The sequence below is a fragment of the Typopeltis vanoorti genome, chromosome 5, assembly GCF_054136105.1.
Source record: "Typopeltis vanoorti isolate ZY-2024b chromosome 5, IOZ_Tvanoo_1.0, whole genome shotgun sequence".
Taxonomy (NCBI): domain Eukaryota; kingdom Metazoa; phylum Arthropoda; class Arachnida; order Uropygi; family Thelyphonidae; genus Typopeltis; species Typopeltis vanoorti.
Genome location: NC_143553.1, coordinates 164,649,766 through 164,663,414, shown reverse-complemented (window position 1 = coordinate 164,663,414; position 13,649 = coordinate 164,649,766). Strand labels below are relative to the sequence as shown.

The 13,649-nt window shown below is 37.7% G+C and overlaps 1 protein-coding gene across 4 annotated transcripts in view; it reads right to left on the bottom strand.

Moving 5' to 3' along the window:
• Positions 1–13,649, bottom strand: part of LOC150107025 (MFS-type transporter SLC18B1-like) — a 508,245-nt gene that overhangs the window by 443,558 nt on the left and 51,038 nt on the right. The window lies entirely within an intron of this gene.

Here is a 13,649-nt window from a genome sequence, read left to right as displayed (position 1 = left end):
ATTTCTCGAGTTCTTGAGAGATAACCATCTCAGGCAGCATGAAAAGGAGGGCATGCAGTATCACGAGTTTTAGATTTGACCATTTCATTACAGGATGTAAATGTGAATGGGGTTTTGCGCTTCGCTCTAGTTGGTGAGAGTGATATGGCTAGCCATATCACCTAATTTCATCATCTACACCAGCGTCATCTACCACCAACCACAACTATTTTTACAGACAATCACAAACATCTATGCCCATGACGGGATTCGAATCCACAGCCATTTGGCTGGAGAGTGGATACACTAACCATTCGGCCAATTAAGCCAGCATAGAATATTGTAAAAGTGATTATTGTAAGTCTTGTCAGATTGAATGAATGAATTAGTGACAGAAGTTTTACTTAAAGTCCTTCTACCCTGTTGGGAGCGTGGATATTTTTTATTTGCCTTTAAGTGTAATTCTAGTTGCCATATACAGCCAAACAATATAAAGATGCAATTTTTAACATCAGCAAAAGGGTAAACAATAATTCTGAATTTTTTTTTTTTTATAAAGACCAATCAGACATAAGTGTTTTCCAATATATTACAATGCACAATCTCATAATCGTTTTACTTAACTAAAGCACAATAAAAGAAAATATTCTTTTATTAATTCTTAATCTCTTATGAGCAATACATAAAAATGCCAGATAAAATAAAATATTATTTTACCTACATAATGTATTAAAGAAAAGTTAATCTTTATGATTTTTTAGCAGAAAATATCAAATCAAAACTAGATAAAGAAAAATAGTAGACATTTTATTTATTTATCAATGAGACTTCTGCTGCTGCATCGTTGATGACAGATCATTTATATCAGGTTTATATTTTGTAACCTTTGGAGATATATATCCGCTAATGTTTCATAACAATGATTCACAAGAATATGTAGATGCAAAAATGGACAGTAATGCTGTTGGAAGGGTTTTTAAACATACAAAAGTTTAAAGTACTTAGTAACTCATTTCCAGCTTTTTTCTCTGTTACTCCCATCTCTAATCGCTCTTTTTCAATGTTTTCCATTGAAAAGGGACGATTAGAGACGTTGGCCTCAGGTTAACAAATTTCTGCCTCCAAATTGAGTTACTTTGAAAAACAATCAACTGCATTTCAAAATCATCCATATTTATTATTATTATTATTATTCAGGCCTCCATGGAGTCAAAAGACTCATCGTGGGAGGTCCTTCCTAAGAACATAAATTCTATCATACCACTCCTTAAACTCAATGACCGTTCTCGCTCTCACCACTCCATCAGGCAATGCATTCCACGGTTCAACCACCCTCCATGCAAAGAAACCACTGCTCACCCTCTTGCTCACAGTTTCCTTTCGTAACTTCCAAACATCTGCAAGTTTAATTTATCCAATTTTATAGTGTCTGGAAACTTAATGAATTTTGCAGTCTCTTCTAATTCTCTAAACTTAACAAATCTTAGAGAGAACTGCTGAACAGTTTTTACAAAGACGGTCAAAAATAGCTTTAGAAGACATTACCAATCTGTTTTTTCATCCTTTTGGAGATCACTGATGCATTTCTCTAGGTTTGGAAAATATCTAAATTATTATTATTATTCGTGACATCTCCAAGGAGTCTGAAGACTCATCACGGGAGGACACCCATTGTACAACTCCCCATCTCCACCACTACACCGAACCTCTACTACCAATCATCTACATCAGCGCCATCTACCGCCCACCACCACCACAACTAGTATTTTTTTTGTCTGTAAATTGCATGTGTTCTAAAGGGCCGATTTGTCTGTATGTGGGATGAAAAACCCGAGTTTCCAGGAGAAAAAACCCTGCTACCTCCGTATGAGATCGGCTAACTCATCTTCGACTGAAAAAGTCAATATAAAGATTCCTCCCGTCATGATGAGACTCAAACTTAGGCGTTTTCCAATTGAAGAGCGCAACGTACTATCGTTCTTCCAATTGCGCTACAGAGGCGCTTATCTTTCAATAATAAATTTAGTTTAATCATCCTTTATCCGAGTGTGAGCAAACAAAGTTTGCGCCTGAAAGTATCTTCAGGATTGGGGTAAGGTGGTACAACACTGGGAAACTTGTTGCAAAGGTGGAGCAAGCTAACCCTTAATGCATAACATTATACATATCCACAAGGAGATGTGTTTTGCATTATGGAAGATACTGAGATAGGAGTGATGTTAGCTTGCTCCACCTTTGCAACGAGTTTCCAGGTGTTGTACCACCTTACCCCAGTCCTGAAGATATTTTCAGGTGCAAACTTTGTTTGCTCACACTTGGATAAAGGATTAAACTAAATTAATTATAGTCTAACCAAGTGAAAAATAAACTTTCAACATCTAAATCTTTCACCATCTACATCCCTCTTAAAAACTCTTAGTTTCATTTCAAATGCCTTTATGTCATCAAACATAACATCAAGAGTCTTACCAGAGCTCTGTAATTTAATGTTCAAGTATTTAAATGTTTGCAAAAATCTGCAAAAAACATCAAAGTTTACAAACTCACACAATGTCATATATTTCTTTATAAGATATTTGTTGATCAGTCAAAAAGCGTTCTATCTCATCCAGGCATTCAACAAATCGTTTCATAACAAGACTTGACTAAGCAAACGAACATCATTGTACATCATTAGTCCTTTGTACACTTAATCCACCTCATTCAATAGATTCTGAAATTGTCTTTTATTCAAAGCATGTCAAGAAATGTAATTAACAACCTTGGTTACTGTTTGCATTACTTCTTGAAGTTCCTTTAGGCCAGCTTTTGCACATGAAGTCTCCTCATGTAAGATGCAATGAATACTTATCAGTGGATGACCAACATGTTTTGCAAACAGATTTACAAATCCCGCTTCCTTACCAATCATACTGGGTGCACCATCTGTTGTGACAGATACCACTTTTGAAATATTATTTTCTTGCCATTTTCTTGGATTTAGCGAAGGCATTTGACAGGGTGCCACATAATAAGCTGATATTTAAGTTGCAGCACATGGGTTTGGATGAATGGTTGGTCAACTGGATTCAGGATTGGCTGTCCGATAGGTATCAGAGAGTTGTGTATGGTGGGGCAGTTTCAAGGAGGCAGAGGGCTACAAGTGGAGTGCCACAGGGCTTGGTACTGGGACCTATATTGTTTAACCTATATATCAATGACACTGTCAGTGGATTGCAGGGGGGGGGGGGGTGTTCAGTTGTTTATGGATGATGTGAAGCTGGGAAGGATTATTAGTAATAGTGCATATGGGGTGGTCATGCAAGAGGATTTAAATAAGCTAGATAGATGGGCAAATGAATGGGGGTGTCAGTTTAATGCAGCAAAATGTAAGGTCTTGAGGTTTGGGACACATCAATGGGATGCTGCATACTCTACGGGAGGAGTTATACTGGAGGAAGTAGGGGAGACAAGAGATCTGGGGTTGATGATTAATAGAAACCTGAAATTTTGGGGACATATTGCAAAGGTGGTGAAGGTGACACAGAGGATTGCTGCAATAATGAGAAGGACACTCACCTGCAGAGATAAAAGGGTTATCATTCCATTGTATAAGACCCTGATCAGACCACACTTAGACAATTGTTCTCAGATTTGGTCACCAGGATTTGAAAGGTTAAATTAATTGTGGAAAGGGTACAAAGGCAGATAACAAAGATGGTTTCAGGAATATACAATGCTAGTTATGAGGATCGGCTGAGGGAATGTGGACTGCAGAGTTTGGTGGATAGAAGAAGGAGAGGTGATATGATTGAGACTTTTAAACTGTTGAGAGGTGGTTACAGGGTTGACACTGGGGAGTTCTTTCGCTTGGTTGAACAGCGGGAAGGAGTGATGACAAGGGGCCATCCCTGAAAGTTACGGAAGGAAGCTGTGAGCAAGAGGGTGAGGAGAGGTTTCTTTCCATGGAGGGTGGTTAAACCGTGGAATGCATTGCCTGATGGAGTGGTGAGAACAGCCAATGAGTTTAAGGAGTGATAAATTTAGTTTAATCCTTTATCCCAGTGAGAGCAAACAAAGTTTGCACCTGAAAATATCTTCAGGACTGAATATAGTGTTGTACTATCTTACCCATCTTACCCAGGTAAGATAGTACAACACCAGGCAACTCGTAGCAAAGGCGGAGCAAGATACCCACACTCCTATCCCAGTATCTGCCATAATGCAAAAAACATCTCCTTGCAGATATGTATAATGTTATGCATTAAGAGATTGGCCACTACCCAGACTAGTTTCGACCTTTATTGAGGTCTCTAGTCTGGGTAGTGGCCAATCAAAACTAGTCTTGGTAGTGGCCAATCCCTTAATGCATAACATTATACATAACCGCAAGGAGATATGTTTTGCATTATGGGAGATACTGGGATAGGAGTGTGGGTAGCTTGCTCCACCTTTTACAAGTTGCCTGGTGTTGTACTACTTACCCAGGTAAGATAGTACAACACTATATTCGGTCCTGAAGATATTTTCAGGTGCAAACTTTGTTTGATCTCACTGGGATAAAGGATTAAACTAAATTTATCATAGTCTAACCTAGTGAAAAATAAACTTTTAGTTTAAGGAGTGGTATGATAGACTTTGTGTTTCCTAGGAGGGACCCCCACGTTGAATCTTGATAGACTTGTGTTTCCTAGGAAGGACTTCCTGCGATGAGTCTTTTGACTCCTTGGAAGACTAAATAATAATAATAAAATTAATTTGCCAAATAGATAATTCGTTCATAATGGATTTACATATTTCAGCCCCAGTGGTATGCTCAAGTAGTGTTACAAGGTTAATCATCTCTTCGCATACTTCAAGCAAAGATTGCCATGCTACAAAATCAAGCAAAGATTGCTAGCCTAGCTGATGATGTAATGTCTGTGCTCTCATCAACACAAATAGAAAAGAACTTACATGAAGCCAAATGTTTTGTTAATTATTCTGCTGTATTCCTTTCCAACTTAAGTATCATATTCTTAACTGTTTTTCTACTCACAGACAAATCATTAATAAGATGAATATTTTTTACCTTTTCTAAAGGATTGTCAAAAAAGGAAAGGAGCACATTCTAGCCATGCTTCTTTAATATACTCCCCATCACTGAGTGATTTTCCATGTTGGGCAATAACGTTTGAAACCTCAAAACTAGCTGCAACTAAATTGAAACTAGACCTTACCTGAAAATACCTGAAATAAATTTCTTCAAAGTATCAGATTGTTTTTTTTCTCTTGCTCATTTCATGAAAAAGTAATTCTCTTTGTTCTTGCTCACTTTCATTGCTTAAGTTCTTATGAGCAGTTTCAAATGTCTCTTTACAGAAGAAGTCCTACAAACAACTGATTTGGAACATAAAGTGCATAATGCTTTATTATCTTTCTTAATCATGTCAAAATTTTCAGTCCAGTATTCTTTAAATTCTCTAATATCCTCTTCATTTGAATGTCTCTGTTTCTTTGCTGATGGTTGTGACATTCAATTGACAATAAATATTTCCAATCCATATTTTAATGACTTACGATTTAATTAAATCCAAATCCATATATACACACTTTAGAACACAAATAAATTCTTTACGAATTTATTTGTTTTCTAAAGATTGGAACATGAAAAAAAAAATATAAAATGATGGTAAAGGAGTCACACCACATCTGGCTGTGGCATGACTTGTACATCAGTATATCACAGAGATAGATGGCTTGGAAAAAGGATGTTTGTTTCATTTCGTTATTACTTATTATTACTAAAACAGCTGATAGTGTTTGTTTCTTTATTGCATTTTTATTTGATATCACTCTACTTTAATAAAATTGTATTCTATTAAGTTAAAATATACAACTCAGCGAAGATGTTGGATATGTATTTATTTATTTAATCATTTTTTAAGGTGAGCCCTGGGTAGCATGCCAGAATGATTATGGTAAGATGATGTTAATGAATAAAAATGGTAGAATGATAACTGCTGAAGAAGACATTGTTGAGGTAATCAGTGATCAATTTATAAGAGTGTTTCATCCTGATCAGGGTAGAATATCAGTAAAAAATCAGGAAATTAAGTGTAGAGGACATAGGAAAGGATGGCTTAGTTGTGAGTGAGTAGGAGGTATTTGAGGAATTATTAAATACAGCGATAGGATTTGATGACATATCACCATGCGTCTTAAGGGAATGTTCCAGGGAATTGACATGCTTGTTTAATATGAGTCTTACACTAGCACAGGTTCCAAGGGTGTGAAACAACGGTAAAATTGTTCCACTGCATAAAGATAGTGATAAGGCTGTGGCTTCAAATTATAAGCCAATCTGTATATCTGGAGTTGTGAAGTTAGTAGATAGACTGGTGAGCAGTAGGATACAGAACTGGGTTGAAAACAGCAGTACTCTTTGTAGTTATCATCATGGGTTTGTTAAGGAGATCATGTTTTACTAACTTACTTATGTACTATAGCAAGGTGACGAATAGGTATCAGCAAGTTGTGTATGGGGGGAGCAATATCACAGAAGAGGAAAGTTGTAAAAAAGGTGTGAGCAGAGGAGTGAGAATAATGTTCTTTACATGAAGAGTGGTTGGTGAGTGGAATGCATTGCCTGAGTGTGTTGTGAATGTAGACATATTGAATCATTTTAAGGCATAGTTGTGTGCAATAGTGTGTACCTCCCGAGTTGAGCTTCTGACTCCATGGAGCTCGGATGTTAATAATAATAATAATAATAATTACAAGGTGTGATAATCATTCACACTAATGAAAACATTCAACTGGATTAACTCTCATTTGTAGCTACATCTTAGAGTTAGTGCTACTGAAAACAAGAAGTATGTAGCATAGTATGCAAGGCAGTTCTAATTTTAGAAATATTAGATAATCTAAACACACAATATAAATTCATATTTCTAGTCTCTTCAGCATATAGCTTGTGAATGATAGAACAAAATAGGCTGCTTCTGTGACTGGGGCAAAATATTGGAAGCATTATGTTTAATGCTCCCCATATGATTTATTATAATTATTATCCAAAGACTCATCTAGGAAGACCTTTTGTCATACACACAGCTCGTCATACCATGCCTTAAACACACTCAAATTCTCTGCAGATGCCACACTCTCAGGCAAGGCATTCCAATCATTCACAACTCTGCATGCAAAAGGATATTCTCTGGTTTTTCCCCTGATCTCCCACCATCTGCTGTAAAACCTCTCCAACATTGATCCTATAACAACCCCTTACTAACTTGTAGGTCTCTATCATATCACCCCTCTTCCTCCTATCCTAACTTAACCACTACATTCTGTAAACTGCATCTTCTCAACCTTTCCTCAAATTCGACATTCCAAAGATCAGAAACTAAATTTTATTTAGTGTACTTAAATGTTTTGTTTTGCTTGTAATTGTTTGTACTTTTTCTATTTATTTAACGGAATTTATTAATTGAATAATTAACGATTACGCTACTTGGCAGTAAGGAATGATGACAAATTCAGCAGCAGTCACAAGTGCCGTATCGCCAAGTCCTCTGCCATTTAAGAACTCAATTATTAGCAATAGCATAAGGGACTTTGTGGCATGCAGTACTTGCGGCATGCATGCGTCTTGGGAATTAGATATGTGGCTTGTGAAAGAGAGCGGAGAGCGTATATGCGCAAAATTCAGGCAGTTGGAGGAAATAAGTGCATTAGAAATATCGATATCCGACTTTGCTGCTCCAGGAATGGGGAATCAATGTAGGAACACAAGTAGTGTGATAGGATAGAATGAAAAAAAGATATATATGAATGAGAAAATAACAGTTGATAGTGTGGAAGGTGTGAGTGACTGTGAAAGTTTAGGAGATGGTTTTGTTTGGGAGAGTCAATTTAGATTAAGAGTGACTGACCTGCAGAGGGAGAGAGATGAGTTGAAAGAGGAGATGGAATGTCTTGTGAATGAGAGCAGAAGTATGAAAGATAAGATTAGGAGAATGGAAGAGATAAATGCAAGCAGAATCAGAGTACGAGAGAGAGAGAGAATTTAGGGAATATGAGTGAGAGGTATGGGGGTGCTAGAAGAGGAGAGAATGGAAACAGTAGAAGAGAGGGAATGAGAGAGAGGTATGGGAATGCTAGCAGACGAGAGGATGGAAACAGTAGGAGAGACAGAATGAGAGAGGGATATGGAAGTGCTAGAAGTGGAGAAAATGGAAACAGTAGGAAAGAGGGGGAATGAGATAGATGTATGGGAGTGCTAGTAGAGGAGAGAATGGAAACAGTATGAGAGAGAGGTATGGGAATGCTAGAAGAGAGAATAGCAGTAGAGGAGAGGGAATGAGAGAGACCTATGGGAATGAAAGAAGAGGAGAGAATGGAAACAATAGGAGAGAGGGAATGGTAAGCGGTATAATGTATGGCGACTCAATGATCCATGGTGTTCAAGATAGGATGCATGAGGAGTGTTTGCCAAGAGGAACAATAGAAAGGGTAGCTATGGCAATTAAGAGAGGTGAAAGGGTGGATGAGATGATTGTGATGGTAGGAACGAGTGACTTGAGTGGTAATGTAAGTCGAGCAGCAAGAGATATGAGGTTTTTGCTTGAGACTATACAGAAGAAGACAGAGAGAGGAAAAATAGTGTGTGTGTTGCCTAGGTATGATAATGATGAGCTGAGCAGAAGAGCAGTGATATTGAATGGCATAATAGCAAGAATGTGTGACAAGAGAGGACTGGTATATATGGATGCTTGGAGTGCGTTTGAGGAAAGAGAGGAATTGTATGCGAGAGACCGTTTACATTTGAATGAGGAAGGACGTGGGCATCTGGAGAGATTGTTGTTCTGAACGAGTCAGTGTGTCCCAGGGAGGATGATAGCAGGGGTGGCCTCTTGTGGGATTGGATACTTGGGAGAAGGGAGACGATGTCAGGTAATACTGAGCCCAGTGGAGTCTAGAAGGGATAATGATGGGTATAGAAACAATGGCATTTATATGCTTTATACTAATGCCAGGAGTATCCAGAATAAGGGAGAAGAATTGGTGGCGCAGATAGCATCAGCCTGGCCAAAAATTATTGGGATCACTGAGACGTGGTTGACAGAAGGGGATATAATAACAGAAATAGAAGTTGCTGGGTATAGCATTTTTCGTCAGGATAGGAGGGGAAAGCAAGGTGGTGGGGTACTGCTTATGATAAGTGATGACCTATATCCTCTAAGAGCGGAGACTTTGGAAGGAAGTGAGACAAATGATTTTGAGAGCATATGGTGTGAGGTAGAGGTAGACAAGACAGGATATTTAGTAGGGCGTTGCTACAGACCCAGGAGCATGGAGGATGGGGACTAGGAGATATGTAGAAAGCTAAGTTTGGCAAGTGCAAGAAGAATGATTGTTATGGGAGATTTTAACTATAGCAGTATAGATTGGAGAGAGCAAGATAAATGTAGAAATAGTGGATTGGAATTTCTAGAATTCTTGAGGGACAAATGTCTTAGGCAACATGTAACAGAGGGAACAAGAGGTTCAAGAGTTTTAGATTTGGTTATAGCATCAGAAGAGTTGATAATAGCTGAGATGACATCTCTCCCACCAGGTGGAAAAAGTGACCATGTGGTTTTGACTTGGAAAATGAATAGACATGCAGGAGTATCAAAGAGACGGGAACTTATGTGGAATTATAATGCAGGTGATTATAAATCTTAAACATCAACTTCGGGAAGTTTCATGGAGGGAGGAATTGGAAGGCCGGGATATCGTTAGTGCGTGGTAAATTGTGAAAGAATATTTGTTAGCAACAATGGTAAGTTGTATACCACGAGCAAAGAAGAGGACACAATTTGGAGTAAAGTGGATGACAAACAATACTAAAACAGGAATTGCATGTGAAAAAGAGGCTATGGAAGAGATATAAGGAGACAGGTGAAGAGAGGATGTGTGAAGAATATAAGACACAGGCCAGAAGAGTGATTAGTGTGGTAAGGAAAGTGAAACTGGAATAAGAGAGGAGATTGGCCCTAAGATCCAAAGAAAATCCTAGGGAATTTTTTAGCTATGTAGCCAGTAGGAGGAGAAATGACTGTGGAAGAATGATATTGTGGGATAAAAATGGGAATAGATGACTGATGCAAAGGACATAGTGGAATTGTTCAATGAACACTTTATTGGAGTATTTCATCCTGGAGGAGTCAGTTTTAATGCTAGAGGGATAGGGCAGGGTCAAAGTTTAGAGGTACAGGAGGAGAGTGTGTTTCAGATACTGAGACCTCTGGATGTCAATAAAGCTTTGGGACTGGATGGTATTTCACCATGAGTTTTGAGAGAATGTGCTAGGGAACTGACAGTGCCTTTAACCTGGCTTTTCAATGAAAGTCTGGCTGTGGGAAAGGTGCCCAGGGAATGGAAGGAAGGTAAGATAGTGCCATTGCATAAGGATGGTAGCAGACTGGAAGTGTCTAATTATAGACCAGGTCTGTGTGTCAGCAGTAGTTGTTAAGATCTTGGAGAAAGTAGTGAGGGACCGTATACAGCACTGGGCAGATGAGGGTAATGTTATCTGTGAGAATTAATATGGATTTGTGAAAGGACGTTCTTGTTTTAGCAATATGCTAGCCTTTTATAATAAAGTTTCAAGAACATTAGATGAGGGAAAGGCATATACTGCAATTTTCTTAGACTTGGCGAAGGCATTTGACAAGGATATTCAGTTGTTTGCGGATGATGCGAAGCTGGGAAGGATTATTAGTAATAGTGCAGATACGGTAGCCCTGCAAGAGGATTTGAATAAACTGATAGATGGACAAATGAATGGGGGTGTCAGTTTAATGCAGCAAAATGTAAGGTCTTGAGGTTTGGGAAACATCGATGGGATGCTGCATACTCTAGGGGAGAAGTTATACTGGAGGAAGTTGGGGAGACAAGAGATCTGGGGTTGATGATTTATAGAAACCTGAAGTTTAGGGGACATTTGCAAAGGTGGCGAAGGTAACACAGAGGATTGCTACAATTATGAGAAGGACACTGACCTGCAGAGATAAGAGGGTTATCATTCCGTTGTATAAGTCTCTGATCAGACCACACTTGGATTATTGTTCTCAGATTTGGTCCCCAGGATTTGAAGGGGATAAATTAACTGTGGAAAAGATACAAAGACGGATGACAAAGATGGTCTCAGGACTGTACAAGGATAGTTATAAGAACCGGCTGAGGGAATGTGGACTGCAGAGTTTGGCAGATAGAAGAAGGAGAGGTGATATGATTGAGACTTTTAAACTGTTGAGAGGTGGTTACAGGGTTGACACTCTGGAGTTCTTTCACTTGGTTGAACAGTGGGAAGGAGTGATGACAAGAGGCCATCCCTGGAAGTTACGAAAGGAAACTGTGAGCAAGAGGGTGAGGAGTGGTTTCTTTGCACGGGGGGTGGTTGAGCCGTGGAATGCATTGCCTGATAGAATGGTGAGGGCGAGAATGGTCAATGAGTTTAAGGAGTGGTATGATAGGCTTTGTGTTTCTTAGGGGGAACCTACCCTCGACGAGTCTTGACAGACTTTATGTTCTTAGGAAGGACCTCCCACGAAGAGTCTTTTGACTCCATGGAGGCCTGAATAATAGTAATAATAATAATAAAATGTGTGCCAAATCTGTGCACAGAGTCTTTTGACTCCATGGAGGTCTGAATAATAGTAGTAATAATAATAAAATGTGTGCCAAATCTGTGCACAGAAATCCATGTGTGGCCTAAACCTTATACAATGGTACAAGAATCTTCTTACTTCTACAACTCAGTGTCCTCCGCATTCCCAGAATTCTTTGTGTTGTCTAAACAATTTTGACAATGTATCCCTTAAATTTCAGATCCTTATCCACTATCACCCCAAGATCTCTTATTTCTTCTGCCTCCAAAAATATATCCCCACCAGGCATAAATTCTATATCCCATCCTTGTTTCCACATTTTAAAACCTTACATTTTGCAACATTGAACTCGCATCCCCAGTTCCGTACCCATTTACTTAATTTTAGGGATATTCAGTAACAACTGAATATCCCTATCCAAATCTTCGCCAATATTATTAGCATACAGGTTAAACAACAATGGCCATAAAAAAAATCCCCTGAGGTTCACCACTAATCACTTTTCTCTTCCGGGATATTGCTCCCCATACACAATTTGCTGATACCTATCAGACAGCCAGTCTCCGATCCAATGCTAATCTAATATCCAACCCCATCCACTCTAGTTTGAAAATCAACTTATCATGCAGTATTCTATCAAAAGCCTTTGTGAAATCTAAGTGTACTAGTGTGAATCCCTCTCCTTTGTCCAAGGAAGCCGTCACCTTATTGTAATAAGTAAGTAGATTACTAAAACATGACCTCCCTTTAGCAAATCCATGCTGTCCATCAAAGATAATTCCATTGTTGTCAACCCAATTTTGGACCCTAGTTCTCACCATCTTCTCCAACAACTTAACCATAACAACACCTGACACATAGATATCTTTTTATTCCCCCCCCCCCCCACACACACACATTTAATTCTTTCCCTGTGCTGTTTTCACTCCATTAAGCCTTTAACATAAATCATCTCTCAAGTCAAAACATGATGGGTACAAGAAATTATTTATGTACAGTAAATGATTCCAACATTTTTTGATTTCAGTGATTTTCAGTGATTTAATTTTCAGTAAAAATTGTCATTTTTTTCCATCAAAGAATTGCATCTGGGATTTAAATAGTTTGCTGTTGGTTGTAAATTAATTTTGTTTGTTGTTTACCCATAATTCTAGATAGAAATCAAAATCACCTCACAGAATGAAAATATATTAGTGTTAAAACTTAGTTTTAACACTAATATATTTTTTCTCAACAGAAAAAAAAAAAACATAAATCTTTACAGATATAACATTTATAAGAATTTACACAGTTCCCACCATGCCAAATTACCAGAATTGCTTATTACAAAATTGAAATCAACAGTTACATTACAATTTATGTAGTTCTTTCATTCCCATTATCATTCTTATTATTTTCAATGTTAAGTTGGATCGAAAATAGTGAGAAAATAATCTTGCAAACATTAAAAATTTAGTTCAAAAATATCCCAAGAAAAAAGAAAAGAACCATAGATTTAACACTAATATATTTTTTCTCAACAGAAAAAAAAAAACATAAATCTTTACAGATATAACATTTATAAGAATTTACACAGTTCCCACCATGCCAAATTACCAGAATTGCTTATTACAAAATTGAAATCAACAGTTACATTACAATTTATGTAGTTCTTTCATTCCCATTATTTGAAAAGAAATACATTTTCTGCTAGTCTTCATATTATGCAATATTTTAAATAGCTTTACTTTTATTATTACACAAAAAATATATAGATGCATGCTTCCAATATATTTTTAATTTATTATTATTATTATTACAAGACCCCCATGGAGTCAAAGACTCATCATGGGAGATCCCTTTGTCAAACTCAGCTCATCATACCATGCCTAAAAACATTCAAATTCTCTGCAGACATCACACTCTCAAGCAATGCATTCCAATCATTCACAAACTCTCCATGCAAAAAACCTGCATCTCACTCCCTTGCTTACACCGTCCTTATGCAGCTTTCACAGATGACCTCTTATTCTCCCACCATTTTAAGAAAAACCTCTTCAACATTAATCCTCTGAC